We start from the raw sequence: 17,133 nt of genomic DNA, 5'->3' as shown, positions 1-17,133 counted from the left end.
TTTATATTCTGTTGGATGATGGCAAGTCGTCATTTGGATTTAAATAAGCAGATCCTTAAGAGCCTATGATTGGATCATTATTGCAGTGATTAATATGTTTCAGCTGGCAACAATTCTTTGAACCCTAACTGATGCAATGTGCAGCTTCTCATTTATTTATTTATTTTTTTCCCCTCCCCTTTCCTCCCCAATTTGGGATGCCCAATTCCCAATGCGCTCTAAGTCCTCGTGGTGGCATAGTGACTCACCTCAATTCGGGTGGTGGAGGACAAATCTCAGTTACCTCCATGTCTGAGACCATCAATCCACACATCTTATCACATGGCTTGTTGAGCACGTTACTGCGGAGACATAGCACACGTGGAGGCTTCACACTATTCTCCGCGGCATCCACGCACAACTCACCACATGTCCCACCGAGAGTGAACCACATTATAGTGACCACGAGGAGGTTACCCCATGTGACTCTACCCTCCCTAGCAACCGGGCCAATTTGGTTGCTTAGGAGACCTGGCTGGAGTCACTTAGCACACCCTGGATATGAACTTGTGACTCCAGGGGTGGTAGCCAGCGTCTTTACTCGTTGAGCTACCCAGCACAATACTTCTCATTTCTTAAACAATCATGTCGGATGCCGTATCACGTAGTTGTGGAAAAGATGTTACTGTGTTTCAGATGGGGCAAATTATTGGCCTGCATCAAGAAAAGAAAACAACTAAGACAATTACTGAAATTTCACACATGAATTGGCTACCACTGAGTCTTGACTTCAACCCAACTGAAAGTCTTTGGGATGTGCTGGAGAAGACTTTATGGAGTGGTTCGACTCTCCCATCATCAATACAAGATTTCGGCCAAAAATTAATGCAACTCTGGATAGAAATAAATGTTGTGATGTTGCATAAGTTTGTCGAAACAATGCCATGAAGAATGCGCACCGTAATCAAAGCTAAAGGAGGTCCAACGAAATAGAGTATGCAACTTTTCTTTGGCCAGGTAGTGTAGTTTTCGGTAACCAGCTCCACTGTATAAATGTGCTTTCGTAGTCGACCATGATTCATTTATTCCATGACACTTTTTGCGTATAAGTGTCCGATAACAAGGGGGCTACAGAGATGAAGTGAGAAATAGGTCATATAGTTTCAACATGTTTACATTCTCAATGTAAAAAGGCCTTAATAAGGCTACTGGTATAATGATTAGTGTCATATCATCTCATCTCATTTGAGGTAAAACTTTTTAATGAGGAAAAAAAGACTGTATGCACATTTAAACAGATTTTAATGTTCAGCTGACCTTAAAGGCATAGCTCACCTCACCTTCATGCCATCCCAGATGTGTATGACTTTCTTCAGCAGAACACAAATGGAGATTTTTAGAAGAATATCTCAGCTCTGTAGGTCTGTGTGTAACTGGTCCTGCTCAACCTGCTCCGAACGGGATTCAAACCAGCATCTCAGGCATGGGAGGCAGGCGTGCTTGCAAGGAGGCTAAGAGCTACAGCTCCAGGACTTAGTGTCAGTCGCTAGTGTGCCTCTCCAAGGGAGTGAGGTTTACACATACCAGTTGGCTGACTCACATTACACTCACCCCCCCCCCAAACCTCAGTCCCACACGGATCATGGCACCACAGTAACCGGTCCTGCTCGACCCACTCCGAGTGGGATTTGAACTGGGGTCTCCAGCATGGTAGGCAGGCACACTAACGAGGAGGCTAAATGCTACAGCCCTCAGCGTCAATTGCTAGTGCGCCTCTAGAGGCCAGGGGAGTGAGGTTTACACATACCGCACAGCTATCACGTACCAGCTGGCTACCGTTACACATACAATGCAAGTGAATGGTGACCAAAACTTTGAAGCTCCAAAAAGCACATAAAGGCAGCATAAAACTAATCCATACAACTCCAGTGGTTAAATCAATGTCTTCTGAAGTGATCCAGTTGGTTTATGGTGAGAACAGACTAAAATGTGATTCCTTTTTCACTGTACATCTTGACAGCAGTCTCCTTGGTGATCATGATTTCTCGATTACATGCCCTATAGCGCCATCTAGCTCTCTGCGCATGTGCCAAGCACTAGGAAGTGTAACTAGGAGCTTGAAATCATGATCGTGCCTAGAGATTGCAATGGCAAGATGAACAGTGAAAAGGAGTTATACTTTGGTCTGCTTTAGAAGACATTGATTAAACCACTGAAGTTGTATGGATTAATTTAAAGTTTTTTGTACTTTTTGTAGCTTCAAAATTTTGGTCACCATTCACTTACATTGTGAGGAGGACCTACAGAGCTGAAATATTCTTCTAAAAATCTTCATTTGTGTTCTGCAGAAAAAAGAAAGTCATACACATCTGGGATTGCATGAGGGTGAGTAAATGAGGAGATAGTTTTAATTTTTGGGTGAACTTCCTTTAAAGAATCACTGTTTTAGTCCAACTTTTATCCTTCTTCTTTATTCTTAGTCAGAAGAGGACATGTGATGAGATATAATCTGACATTTTTACATTTGGAACAGACCACTGCTATAGACAGATATAGGACAGGATCATTTGAGACAGGCTGTCAATGTGTCTCATATGTTTATGCTGATAGTGGCTGGCAGGGCAAGCTTTGCTCTTACCATATTTATTCAGGTAATAAGTTGAAATATCAACTCAATTCACTTAAGTTTGGGGCTTACTCAGCAATTATTAAAATTTGTTGGACAAAAAATGCAAATTGCCTTGTGCACGTCAAATATCCCCAGAAGAGTATTTTAATGGATGCATAATTAATGTTAATCATAAAAAAAAGATAAAAGCCAATGCAGTATTAATAATAAAGGATAAAATCAGCTTAAAGGGCAAAAAGTGGAATAGATATTCATCACACCTTGCAGCTTTCAAATAAATATCAGTGCGCTTTCTCTTATTTTGTGACCTATTGCCTAGGCATTACTGAATAAGCAAAATTCACAAATATGTTACAATTTTGTCATCCCATTTTCTAGTGCATTGTCTGTAATCCCTTTTACAGCAAATAATAGCTCTTTAAATAGTTGAACAACTTCAGCAGACAGGTCATTACATCTGCGTTATATGTGCAGGTTAACTTCCTAATAATTGATGAGAAATGACCCAATGTGTCTCTGCTTATTGCCTTATTGTCTCAAGCCTATAACGCTTCAGGCTGTTTTAAATTATTCACTGATAATGTCCTATCTATTTTTTACTACATGTTTTTTCTCATGTTCCTGAACAGCCTGAACAGGGTTATATTTCCTCATTCTGACCATAAATAGGACATGCTAAAGAGAGAGAGAGAGAGAGAGAGAGAGAGAGAGAGAGAGAATATTATTATATAATATTATTTCTAATATACAGTATTAGCTATTATATTGAGGTATCAATATTTCTGTTACATTCCTCCTGACCACCAGAGACGTTGTTACGGTAATGAACGATAACAGCGGCAGCCAGATAGGTCGAAAAAAATGGATACCAACAAAGTCACGTAGTGACGTAGCCGAGCTGATAGAATATAAGCCTCTGCAGCTCGGCACCCAGCTTCTTTCGTTTTTCGCCTTTGGATTAGGTCATATAGTGTTCATCGCATCGTCTAGTACTGTTTTCTTCTCGGAGCAGTGAAGACTCGTCCTCCCAAGCTGTGATGATATGGCTTTGGTTTGGATTGGGTTGTTTTCTACAGACTTAAATCGGTGAGTTTTTTTTATTCATACAGAGCTCATTCTTCCTCCACAGATCCTCGCAGTTCATCCGGAGGTTGTGATACATTTGCATATAGCAATCACTCCTTGTGGTTCTATCCGAAGGGCTACTTGACAGCCAAAATGGCTTACAGCTCAATTTCTCCTGCCTGAACCCTGAATTGTAGACTCTGTCCTAATGAGCTCCTTCCTGATGATGGGCATGATCACTGCCCATCATTCCTGGGACTTCAACACCTGCGTGAAGCGCTTACAGATCCGTGCCCACGCTGCAGCTTGCTGCCTTTGTCTGAGAGACAGTTGCATTTGGCTGATCAGGACAGCAACCTGGAAGCTAATCTCGTAGAACCGGAACCAGTTTCACAGCAGAGACCTCAAAAGCGCCATGCCGCTGTGGTTGCTGGCACACCTCCGGCTAAGAAAAGATCCACTTCTAAAGGCAGTTGTTTGGCAGACCATCTGTTGCCAAAAAAGGTTGCTGGCCTTTCCTCAGATATGGCGGAGATGAAGCGACTCCTGCAATGCCTTCAACCAGCAGGCTTGGTCTCTACAGCTACTACGGGCTCCACTGAGGATGCTCAATCATGTTTATCAAATTAAGAGGATACCACCTCTCCTTATCCTACTCATAGCTCCCACGTTGACACTATGTCCATGTGTGCTTCTGATCCACAATTTCAGAAGCACCTTGGCTCTGAAACTGCTGGGTTTGATGATCCACAGGACATGCCAGCTGGATCTGACTTGGGTGGCTCTGGAGGCTCACGCCATTCTTCAGGGACTGTTCCACCTCCGGTGGATGACACATTGACAGTGCTTCAGATGGCAGTGGCTCATCTCAGACTTGATGAGCACCCTGCCCATCCTGTTCAGTCCAATGTGTTCTTTCGCAAGTCTCTGCCTACAAATACTTTTACTATGCCTGCATGTGGCAGAATTTTCTAGCGCCCGGAAAGGATCAAGTACGGCCAAGAGGCGATCCAAAACTGTAAGTACCTTAGCTTCTATGGTTGAGGTGGTGTCCATTGGGGTGCAAAATGTACCTAAAATTGAACAGCCGGTCGGCGCCTTGGTGGTGTCTCCGGATGTCTCACAGTTCTTGCAGACAGCCTTTCTGGCCATGGGTCATGTGACACGAGAACTGGGCTCTCTCATTGAGGCGCTTCTAACAGCTCGCCAGCAGGTATGGCTTGCTCATGCCAGATTACCACTGCAAAAAGACCTTGAGGGACCTACCCATCTTTCCTGGACACCTTTTTGGTCCATACATCTCTGAAGTTTTGAAGATGTCCGTGACCACCCAGCAGCTAACACAGGTGCAACGTACCCCAAGTTTTAGGGTGCCAACTACGCCTGCCCATCATTGTTACACGCCTACACAGCCACACTCCTGTCAAATTCCCACCATCCGACCTCACACCCAGCAGAGATTTCATGGCTCTGACACTGTCCAAGTGCGTCATACCCAGGGTAGCCCCACTTCCTGCCATACTCCAGGGGGACCACGTCAGTGTTACTGGAGAGACACAGTATCAGACCTTGGGTCTTGGCGAATCTAACAAAAGGTTATACTCTTCAGTTCCGAAGCTGGCCCCTGAAGTTTTTGGGACTCATTCCGACTGTGGTGGTAGACACAGTCCCTTCAGCAGCTCTCTCTTAAGAAATGTTTTCCTTGTTAGAGAAGAGAGCAATAGAGAAAGTTCACCCCCTAGTTCAAAGGGACGGTTTTTACTCAACATACTTGCTTGTTCCAAAGCGAGACGGAGGTTTCTGTCCAATCTTAGATTTAAGGAGGTTCGACAGTTTCTTAAAGAGGCTCCCCTTTCGCATGTTGTGCATGACCAATGTTCTTCGGTCAGTGATGGCGGGAGATTGGTTTACAAGCATCGACCTGACAGATGCAAACTTTCACGTTCCAATTGCCATGCATCACAGGAAGTTCCTACGCTTAAGTTTCAAGGACCAAGCATATCAGTTCAAGGTTCTGCCATCCGGCCTTTCTCTGGCCCCGCGAGTGTTTACAAGATGTGTGAAAGCTGCCCTATCATCCCTGTGGTCCGAAGGATGGCGGATTTGACCCTACCCAAGAGTTCAAGCTGTGCACAACACACAGCGGTTGCTGGATCGCGTTGCCAGGTTGAGTTTCTCAGTGAACAGAAAAAAGAGCATTCTTTCTCTGGCACAGTCCATCACGTTCATCGGTATGACAATCAATTCTGTCATGATGTGTGCCTCTCTTTCTCAGTCCCAGACAGTGGACAAACTGAAGCTTCTTACTCAATTTTGTCTGGGTGCGACCCTTCAGTATGGGGTAATACTGAGACTGATCATGATGTTGACGGCAGCCACTTGCAGGTGTTGACCAACAGCCTTCAGCTGGACCCATCCCATCATCATCACTGACTGATTGTGGTGTCTCCCTGGACTTTTTGGTAGCGGGTGTTCCATTAGGCGTTGTGCCCTTCTGTCAGGAGGTGGTAACAACTGATGCATCCCTCACGGGATGGGGTGGAATTTGGAACCACAGAGGCATCAGCGGCCAGCGATCGGAAGCCCAGTCTATGGACCACATCAACCTTCTGGAGATGCATGCAGTTTTTCTGGCCTTGATGTACTTCTCTCAATTGCTGGCGGGCCACCATGTGCTTTCACGGTGGGTTGTGGAGGTTTTCACTATGGCATACAAGAAGGCTCAATGACCCTTGCCTGAGACAGTCATTTGCCATTCCACCTGGGCGGTCTCCTCTTCATGAGCTGCCTTCAGGGGTGTTTCCCTCGTTGACATCTGTGCTTCTGCCACCTGGTCCTCCCCATGCACTTTCGTAAGATTCTACAACGTCAATGTTGCCTCATCCCATGATGTGCGCTCAGCTATTCTCCTGTGATATCCCCTGCTGTCTGGTGAGTCAATTCCTTGTGACTTTGTTGATATTGGTCATCCATTACTGTAACACTGTCTCTGGCAGTCAGGAGGAATGTAACAGAACGCTGGTTACATATTTAACTCTGGTTCTGTAAATTCCGGATGACCGCCAGAGTTCCTGGTCACTCGGAATGTGCAACAACGTTCCGAGGCTGGGTGCCGAGCTGCAGTGGCTTATATTTGTTCAGTTCAGCTTACGTCACTATGTAACTTTGTTGGTATTCATTTTTTCGACCTATCTGGCTGCCGCTGCGATCATCCATTACTGTAACACCGTCTCTGGCGGTCATCTGGAATTTACAGAACCACGGTTACATACGTAACCACCGATCAATCAACAGAACAGTCACATGGTTATTCATAATTGTTTTAGACCATTAAATATTTGTTTATAAAATATTATATTCTTTACATTCTGCAAAATAATGTGATATACTGAGGTACTGTATCATATTTATCATATCGTACATAAAAATATATAAAAATACAATTAAATAAAACACTCAACATAAATGAAATAAAAAATGAAGAATTAGTGCTTAGCATAAAATTAACTCAAATAAAATAACAATAAAATAACACATTATTAAAAAATATATAAAATAAAAATTAAAACACTAATATTTTTCTGAATGGTGTAATTGTTTGGCATACATTCATTAAAATTTTATAAGATTACACTAACAATTAATTTGTGCTGTAAATTACATCTTTTGTATGGGTCCTATAGCATGATGTGCAGCCCATCTCATCCTTTATTACTGTACTTGTCTCTCCTGAGGAACTTCCGCAAGTTGAAAGTGAGAGAGTGTTGAGTCTTCCGCCTTAGGATGTGACCTTTAAGTTCCATTAGGTGCACAGGTCATTGCGACATCTCGTCTGACGCACTCAATCACACACACCCTTTCAGCTTCCTTAACCTGCTTTCGACACATTGCCATCACAGCACATTATTTATTCATATTTCTGTTGTTGTAGGGCTGATTTTGACCTGTCTTTTTAGTAGCTTGATCTCTACAGATGAATATTGCTAATATTTAGCTCCACAACCGTTATGTTAAATTATGTAATGTGTATTAGCATGTTTTGTCTGTGTAGTGATGTTTTCAGAGAAGACAAAGAAAATGGATTGTCTTGTTTAATCCTCTAAATCAATGGTTCTCAACTTGTTTTGCTTCAGGACCAAATTTTACAATGGACATCAAGTGCAAATCCAACACAACAGTGAAAGTGTTTGCCATACAAAAGTAAACAAAGTTGTACTTGTAATCAAATGGTAATTATTTAATATTACCAAATATTATACAGATAACATGCAAAATTATTAGCAAGACATATTGACTGAATAGAAACATTTAGCAGTCAATTATACACCACACAAAACATGTAGTTTTATTCATGGTTTTCAAGGATGAGGGGGAGCTATTCAGCTTCTCCACATTGGTATCAGTCTAATTTTGTTAGTTCCTTTAACATCAACAACAAAAGATATGGGAAGCATATTGCTTCCCTTTTAAATGTTGATAAGCAAAATTATATAATCTGTTTCTGTTGCATTTTAATTTTTTTGCATTCAATTATAATTTTTTTCTCTCGCATTTAGCACCTCTCTGTCATGCACTGATGAAGTTGATTACAAGACTAAGTCATTATATCATTTTTGTTTGAAGTGATTCTACTGCACAAGTAAGAATAGGTGAAAGGTCACCGCCAGCTTTGATTCTGCGACACCTTCCACCATGGACTGTTAGAATGTGATTCACTCTCTCTAGACCTTTGCCACAGTCAGTGAAGGGAGTCAAGGTGAGAAACAGATCACAACCAGACAAGTGTAAGCCTGTTTCTCTCTCTCTCTCTCTCTCTCTGCCTCGTCTTGCCCTCTGGAAACCACTTCCCATCTGTCTCTCTCTCTCTCAACACAATTTCTAACCCCCCTCATCTCCACTTCTCTCCCCCCAGATCGATCTTGGCATGCTGGTGCAGTCTGACATGGGTAGGGAAGCGAGTGGAGAGCCCTGGCCCTTCCTCTCACCCTCATCATCACCATCCCTCCTCCCCACTGAGCCTTGAGAAGTGCCATGCTGTGGATACAATCAACAAATTTTACCTTAGATCTTAGCCAATTCAACCGGCTCGATAATCCATGATGTTTTTGGAGTAACCACATGCTTGTAGCACAAAGGTGAGACTTATCAGTAGTTGCAAATGGTTTCTGCTCACAACCCTCTGGAAGCATTGCGGTATAGAGTTTCACCTAAACCTCATCATTGAGTATTCTGTACACAGAATAAGACATCAAGACCCACAAGAGGAAACAAATTGCCATTCTTAACTGGTTCAATTATTTTGATAGCTAATTTAATTAGATCTATTTAGACCTATTTATTACTGTAGGTGTACGGTATTTATTCATAAATCAAGTTCTTGAAGTTCTTGCTACTTTCTAAGTGATGACCACCCTTTGTCTTATGCCACATGTTAAACTGCATGCTTACTCTTTGATTAAGCGAGCTATTTTATATTCATGACCAAAGCATAAATCACAAACAAGCGTTGTATTTACATCCATGGGGATACTAATTTTCCCTAATATGGTACATAATTCTTGTTTAATGTGGGAATTGGGCCTGAACCACACAATTGACTCCCAGAGGGGAAAGACAATGTCTTATTTCACTTACCGAGTTATTCTGTATAATTAGGATGCGCCCCTGCATCAGAGCTGGGCCAATGCCCTCAGTGGCAATTAGTATTTATTACACAGTTAATGACCATGTCATGTAAAAGTCAGTGAAGTGGTACATTTAGAGCAGTTAGCACTACTCGGTGGCTTGCTGAAAAATGTTGGGGAGTAGCTATTTGCCAAAGTGGCCTACCTGGTTGTGACTAAATTAATGGAAACATTTGTAGTCAAGTATCTTGCAGATGCACAAAGAAAAAATAAAAATCAAAGGGCCTCATTTTATATCTCTTTTGCAATGTCTTTCTCTATGTCCCTCGCTCTTTTCCTAAGAAACACATTTTTTTTTTTTCTTTTAACCGAAGTCATCACTTATAGGCTTCTAAATACAAACATTTAAAGCTGCACTACATTGAGGGATGGACCTGGGGTCACCTGTTTGGCTCACCAATGGAAGACAGGGGGATTGTTTTGGGAAACATTTTTGAAATAATTGTTTTTGTTATAATTTTTGCATATTCGTTCAATGACAACAGTGGAACAGAAATAACACACTTCACTTTTAAACCTAAAATTGTACAAATGAGGCATTCCTTTATGCCTTTAATTTAGAATTAGCTAAAGCAGGTGATGGTTTTTCATTTATTGAAACTGAACCCTCCCTCTTTGTCTACATTTCTTATTGTAGCTTCACTAATGCACTGTCATCAAGCTCAGGATATATTTTTTTCTGTACAATCTACTTAGCAATGATTTATTGATCGTAGCAACTTCCTTCATACTGAATTAGTATCCTTTTTTGGAAAATCTAATTTTCTCACCTCACAAGTGGCTTATGTGTGAACTCAATGGGGAACTGACTTGTGAGTAGATATCCACAGGGTGCTTTGGGTTTTGGGTCCTTTTTTGAACTATTTCCTAATCGCCTGTTTCAATGATTTATAAAGTGGAGAGTATATTTTGATTGGTCCTTGTATGTAAGAACATGGCATGATGTTTTGCTTGATACCACATTTGACATTTATATATATATATATAGTAATTTTTTAACTAGATTTCTTACATTATCGGAAAAATCGCCAATATGATGCTAAGGTTGAGGGTGATTGCCAGTGTGTTGCTATGCAGTTGTTAGCAGTGTCGGATTAAGGTACTCTGGGCCCCTAGGCTTGCAGTTTTGCTGGACTGAGCCAGTCGTCGGGTGGGGGGGTGTCGGAATGTTCTTACCCTATGACCATGCGCTATACGAACGCACTATGCTTTTGCACACCATCTCCGAGTTACACCTGGCCCCCTGGGCACATGCCCATAAAACCCATTGGATGATCTGCCCCTGGTTGTTAGAGAGCTCTGGGTAGTTACTTGGGCATTTCTATGTGGTTTCAAGATTTGTATGGGTAGTTGTCCCCCAAGACTCCTAAATCTATATGATATTCTGGTTTATAGACATGGCTTAGGTCCATCCCTCAATCTAAGCCCATGGGATTTTTTTTAACTTGTTTTACCATCTGCAAGGTAAGGCTGGGCGAATATTTTGAATATTCACAATATAATTGCGATGATTTTACGGACAATATAAAATTAAGCAATATCGTAAATATCGCAATGATATTAATGTGCCTTAATTTAGCCATTAACAATTTAACAATTAATCAAAATAACACCAAAATGGATATATGAACATATGTGATTATTAAACTCCAAAAAGCTGCGATTAAAGACGGATTCACATGGTCTGTGTGCGCTTCAGAATAAACCAGTGATGCGCTGTTCTGTGCACACGGGGGGCAGTTCACGCATTCATGCATTGTGCATTTGCACAACTCCCAACATTAGTAATCTGCTATAAAGTTATTATACAAATGCTTATTCAGTATTATATTATATGAATAAACATGACTGGATCCCACAGTAATAATTTAGTATTGTGCCATATTAAACTGGGTTCCAAAAGGTTTACAAAATAAGTGGAGTAGTTTTTGCACACCATGTTCATTCACAAAAAATGTTTCAGTAAAAATGTATGATAATAAAATAATGCTTTTATTAAGCTACCATGTATCTTTATATATAAAATATAAAAAATGCATATCAATGAAATCTCATTCTCCCTTGTGTTTATTTAGTAAAAAAAAATTTGGGAATACATGCCTTTATTATTTTTAGATAGATTTTTATTCAGTGTCTTTAAAATATTGAATCTACTTGGCTACAGTGGCTGTTTGGATGAAATGATTAATCACTTTTGAGCCATTTCAGAGCAAATGCATTATTGTCAGTATATATATACTGTATATTGAATATCATCAATAGGCTGAAAAATATAGGGAGATAATTTTTTTGCCATATCGCTCAGCCTTACCGCCAGACAAAAAGTCTGATAGCTTAGAAAAGCACACCTTTCCTAACAATCATCATGATATATGGGATCATTCATGTCCGTAGCGCAAACGATACAGCATGAATTACAAACCAAAATATAATGTTTAGTGTTTGGGGTTTAGAACGTACCCTAAGTAAAGCAATAGTAATAGGGATGCTTGTAAATGTACAGTCTGCATCTGTGCACATAATCTTCATGTTTCAAAGCAGTCGTAGTGCACATATGTTGAACACATCCGTATGGGCTTGTGTTCAAAGAAGTATACTTTGAAAGACTAGAGCGTGCAACTATGTAAAAGATATAATGAAGTAAGCTTTAAAGACGTATGACCTGCTATCGTGTCACCATACCACTAATTGATAATATGTGCATGTGTGTCTGGGTGTCTGGGTGTATTCGCACTCTCTGATATCTGTCGTCCACTATACATGCTGGGCAGGAGATGCTGAAATGCAAGGTATTAAAAACTATTTGTCAGTGTCAGACTACAGACAAGCCCTAAAACCTGCCCTGCCCAACAACCAATAAAAATCCAGACAGTGTTACCGTCAGCAACTGACCAAGGAAACATGTTGATGATACTGATACTTGTTTTGTATTTACTCTTTCCCTACTTGTTCTTTTTAATCTCTTTCCCTAACACACCTTTTTGTTTTTGTGCAGTGACTTCCACTTCCTCCAGTTTCTCTGCATTCTCTTTCTCTTTCACCCCCCAGTCTTGATCTCTATCACTCTGCACTCTGGTTGTAATACAGAGGCCAGATTAGCTCCTGTAGGCTTTGATGCACCATAAGGTCAGATCTGAGATCGATGTACAGAATGAAAAAAAGAAACAAAAGAAAACGTGCACACAAACTCAAACCTCCTGAACGATCAATGGCTTTTTATATTTATCAGAGGGGGGTCTGATACTGTCTGAAGCATCAGAGCTTTTTTCCAACACTCATCTTTGACAGGCAATGACACATATCCTCACTCCTCTCTGATCGCAGTCAATTAATTACATTCGTCTTTGCAGCAGCAACACAGGAAGACCGGCTGTTGCTTTGACAATCGCACCATAAATTCAGTTGTGCATCAGTTTTCCTGCAAATTAAAATCAATTATGAAATACTTGAAATATTACTTTATTGAACTTGAAAATAATATGCTGAAATATGCAATATGTAACAATTATAATAAGAAATGTTTAATCGTTTATTTGAATTAATTTAAATGAATTTAAATGAATATACATTAGTGTCCTATGTAATCGTTACATTATAAACAAATTTAGATGAGCATACAGTCATGGGGATCTATCTTGTACCTATAGTGGCTTTAGATCCGTTTAAACAGGAGATCTGCTAAAAGGATACATTGGCAAGTGTCTGTACAGTGATTTATTGCTCCAAAAATGCTTTTTTGGCGTACACTTGCTTGTAACATTTAGACCATTAGGTTGTCTACAAGCAAATAAATAAATAAATAAATAATCTATCATTTTTCTGCTATAAGGACAATGGAAAGTTACAACAACTTGTGCATTTCTGTGACTGAGTTAAAAAACAAAACAAAAAAACAAATAGCCTAAGACAACAGCGGCACACACACACTTAGAGACACACAATTTGGGAATCTTGAAACTGCAGCAATGTTATAAAATACTCAGAAGTCATGAATATTAGTAAACATGTAACAGATATTTCACCGGAAAAAACCAAACCTATAAACACATCGCGATCGGTAGACATGAGTAATATTCGATTCATTAAGCATCACAACCAATATACTGTAAGCTTCAACAACCCTACCAGAAAGCACACCCAAGCATTATAGCAAGTAAACAACTTTACAAAACAGTTACAGTTAAATCCATTAGAGGAGTGATTTCACTGTGCTGATTTCTTGACTCCTGAAACTTTGAATCTGACTGAACAGTTTACAGCTGTCGCACTCACCTCATGGGCCACAGCCGGACCTTCTTTTTGAGTTTACGGACATGACGTAAACACGCAAGGACTAATTATGTATGGCTGCGATTTCGCCAAATCCGTCCCGACAGCTCTAAATAAAAATCGTCATTGTAGACTTACCGTAGTGAATCGGAGTAAGACAAGGACAGGGTTTTGAACATGAATTTTTTTATGTACTCACTCAATAATGAACTTTTGTTAATTTTAACCCAAAAAATCTTACATAATGCAGCTTTAAAGAGCAGTGTTGGGTAAGTTAATCTGAAAGAGTCCACTAAAAATTACTAATTGGTTCTTTAAAATTTTAATCATATTACTGATTACTTCCGTGTGGCATGGTGGCTCGGTGGGTAGCACTGTTGCCTCACAGCGAGAAGATCACAGGTTCAATTGGGCCTTTCTGTGAGGAGTTTGCATGTTCTCCCTGTGTTTGTGTAGATTTCCTCCAGGTGCTCCGGTTTCCCCCACAGTCCAAAAAGACATGCATGTTAAGCTAATTGGATACCTTAAATTGCCTGTAGGTGAGAGTGTGAATGTGTGTGTTGCCTTGTGATGGACTGGCCTCCTGTCCAGGGTGTTTCCCTGCCTTTGGCCCGAGACAGCTGGGATAGGCTCCAGCACTATCCGCAACCCTGCATAGGACAAGCGGCTATAGAAGATGGCTGGATGGATGATTACTTCCTCAAAAAATTAATCATGTTACTAATTACTTTACTACTTTTAAGTTGCTTTCTAAAACATTTTTTTTGGTTTCTCCACTCAACAAATTCAAAATAATGTCTATATTTCCTTCTTGTTCATTGTTGCACACACAAATAGATGTACATATAGACATTTGAACTCATATTTTTAATATATATTATACATAAATCATATTTTAGAAATGTGTAACCTAAGTTATGCACTTAAAAGGAATTACCTTAATTAAGAGTGAGTAACTTTCAACTGTGATCTGATTACAAGAATTTAAAATGTAGTGTGTTACACTAAAGTAACTAATTACTTTGTAAACAGATTACACCCAACACTGTTAAAGAGTGATTTAAATAGATCTAATTTCTCTTTTTTTTTTGATGAAAGACATTCATAGAGTATATAAATGTGCACGGAAAACGTATAGGCTCTATTTGACAAGATGTTCTTCTAGGCTCTGAGGGACCCTCAGACTTGTCCCTGAAGGTAGCTATTAGCTTGCAGAGGGAGGTGATGCGTATCTAGCCCTATGGGGTAGACAGACCTTTAACACAACATCAAAAGCCACCACTGAAGGAAACTTTAATTTAAATAGAACTCAGGTTTTCCTGTCTTAATTGTTTGCAAACAATAAGGATTTTACTCTTAACAAATAACAGCATGAAAAGAATGTATTTTATCTACATTAAAATAATTTAGTCAAAATTCTTAAGTATGAATAATTATTCTGAAACAAATACTTTTTGTATCTGCTGCATATTGATATTTCTCCCTTTTGATCCATTATTAATACTGTTTAATTTTTTTTTTTATATAAAAATAAATAAATAAATGGTGTAATTTATGCTACAAAGCCATCAGTTTTAATTTTTCATTTAGTTATTGGTGAAAATTGAAGGAGAGAACTTGACAGTACAGAGAGATGAGAAAACATTAGTCAGCAAATGGCATGTATCATCATCAGGGGTCTTTGGACCTTTTTCGTGGCCCCAGGGGACTGCACAGACCCTTGCAGCTAAGGCCATTAGCAATTAGCATAGATATCTTATGAGTAAAATGGGTCCAAAATGACCCTCAGAGTAGGCAAAAGAAGAACAGGAGAAGGGCCCTCAAGTGCTTTTTCTTGTTTCACCTCCTGTGTGACCGTCAATGAGTAAGGTGATCCCAAACACACACACATATGCACTCATTGACACATGCACACACTCCCCAGGTCCCCTCACTTATGCTCTTTGGCATGAAGAACTGCCCTGGGAGTCCCTGTTTCATTAGTGTAATTAACTGTGTGTGAGAGAGAGTGAGAAATAAAAAGAGAAAGTAAGAGAGAGAGAGAGAGAGAGAGAGAGAAGGAGGGGCTTTGAGAGTGCAACTATAAACTTGCTTATATTATGGTATTATAAAAAGTGCAGAAAAACTGTTTTAGTTTGTTTACTTTTACTTGGTCTTAAGACTGTAGCAAATAATGGACAAAAAAAGTTAATTCTTGGAATGCAATAGAATAATTAGAATAATAGAATGATAAGATTTTCATAAACATTTTCCTTGTTTTTCATTAATGATGCTTTCTAAGGGAACCATCACTAAGTATAATTAAGGATTTGAACAAACACTTATCATATTAAGGTATTACATTTCGGTAAGTAACTCAATGTTTTTTCTACAAAATTAATGATATCTTAAATTGTGCGTCTTTTTGATGAGAGTTGTGCTATTACTTTTCTAAGCCATTAAACTGAATGGATTTTTTCATGGTGGACCATAATACGGACAAAAAAGTCCCATAGATTTACACTGAAGTAGGAACCATACAGTATTTAGTGATCATAAAATCCAAGAGATTTGGAAGTGGGCTCTTTTGACTTGGGCCAGTAACCACCTAGCAACTCTCTGGCAACCACCCCCCAAAAAAAAGTAAAAAAAAAAAAAAAAAAAAAGAAATAAAAAGATGTATGTATGTCTGTCTGTCTGTCTGTCTGTCTGTCTGTCTGTCTCTCTCTCTCTCTCTCTCTCTCTCTCTATCTATCTGTCTATCTATTTATCTGTCTGTCTGTCTGTCTGTCTATCTATCTATCTATCTATCTGTCGTGCTTCATGTGGTCTAAATTAACTGGTTTGATTCAAGTTATTATTATTATTTATCATGTCTGAACCAAACAGAATACACAAGGTTATACCAACAAAATAATTTTTTAAGGGTTAGAAATAGCTCCTTAAGGTCAAAATTGCAGGTTACTACTACGACTGCACAACAACAAATGAAAAGAAACCCAGAACTTCTTGGTAACCACATAGCGATGCCCTAGTAACCACCCACAACACCGTAGTATCATGGCAGCTTGTGTTGCACAGGCAAACACTGTTCACATTTTCTTGACAAAATGTAAAAATCTACTTTTAACTTGCTGTGGGAAAAAAAAATCTAATTCTTTCTTCCCTCATTCTTGTTCTAGTAATTTTTATTAATTAAGTGTATTGTGCCCTTCCTTTACCAGCAGCCTGTGGTGAAAATCTTTATCGCATTGTATCGCCACCCTCTCTCTCTCTCTCTCTCTCTCTCTCTCTCTCTCTCTCTCTCCCCTCAGCCTCTCACAGCTCCCATTCAGTCAACAGACTGTAAAGAATAAATAATTAAAAAGTATTGATTATTTTGATGACTTCACAATTCAATTAGGTATTCATTTTGCCCTCCACTGGACCTACCAGGCAACTCAAAGGGGAGCGAAATGGGACGGGCGGAGGGATAGATGGATGGATGCATGTTGGGGGAGCTTTTGAGCTGGTATTGCCTTAAATGAA

The sequence above is a fragment of the Myxocyprinus asiaticus genome, chromosome 44 (assembly GCF_019703515.2).
Source record: "Myxocyprinus asiaticus isolate MX2 ecotype Aquarium Trade chromosome 44, UBuf_Myxa_2, whole genome shotgun sequence".
Lineage (NCBI taxonomy): Eukaryota > Metazoa > Chordata > Actinopteri > Cypriniformes > Catostomidae > Myxocyprinus > Myxocyprinus asiaticus.
Note: the sequence above shows the minus strand (reverse complement) of the source record.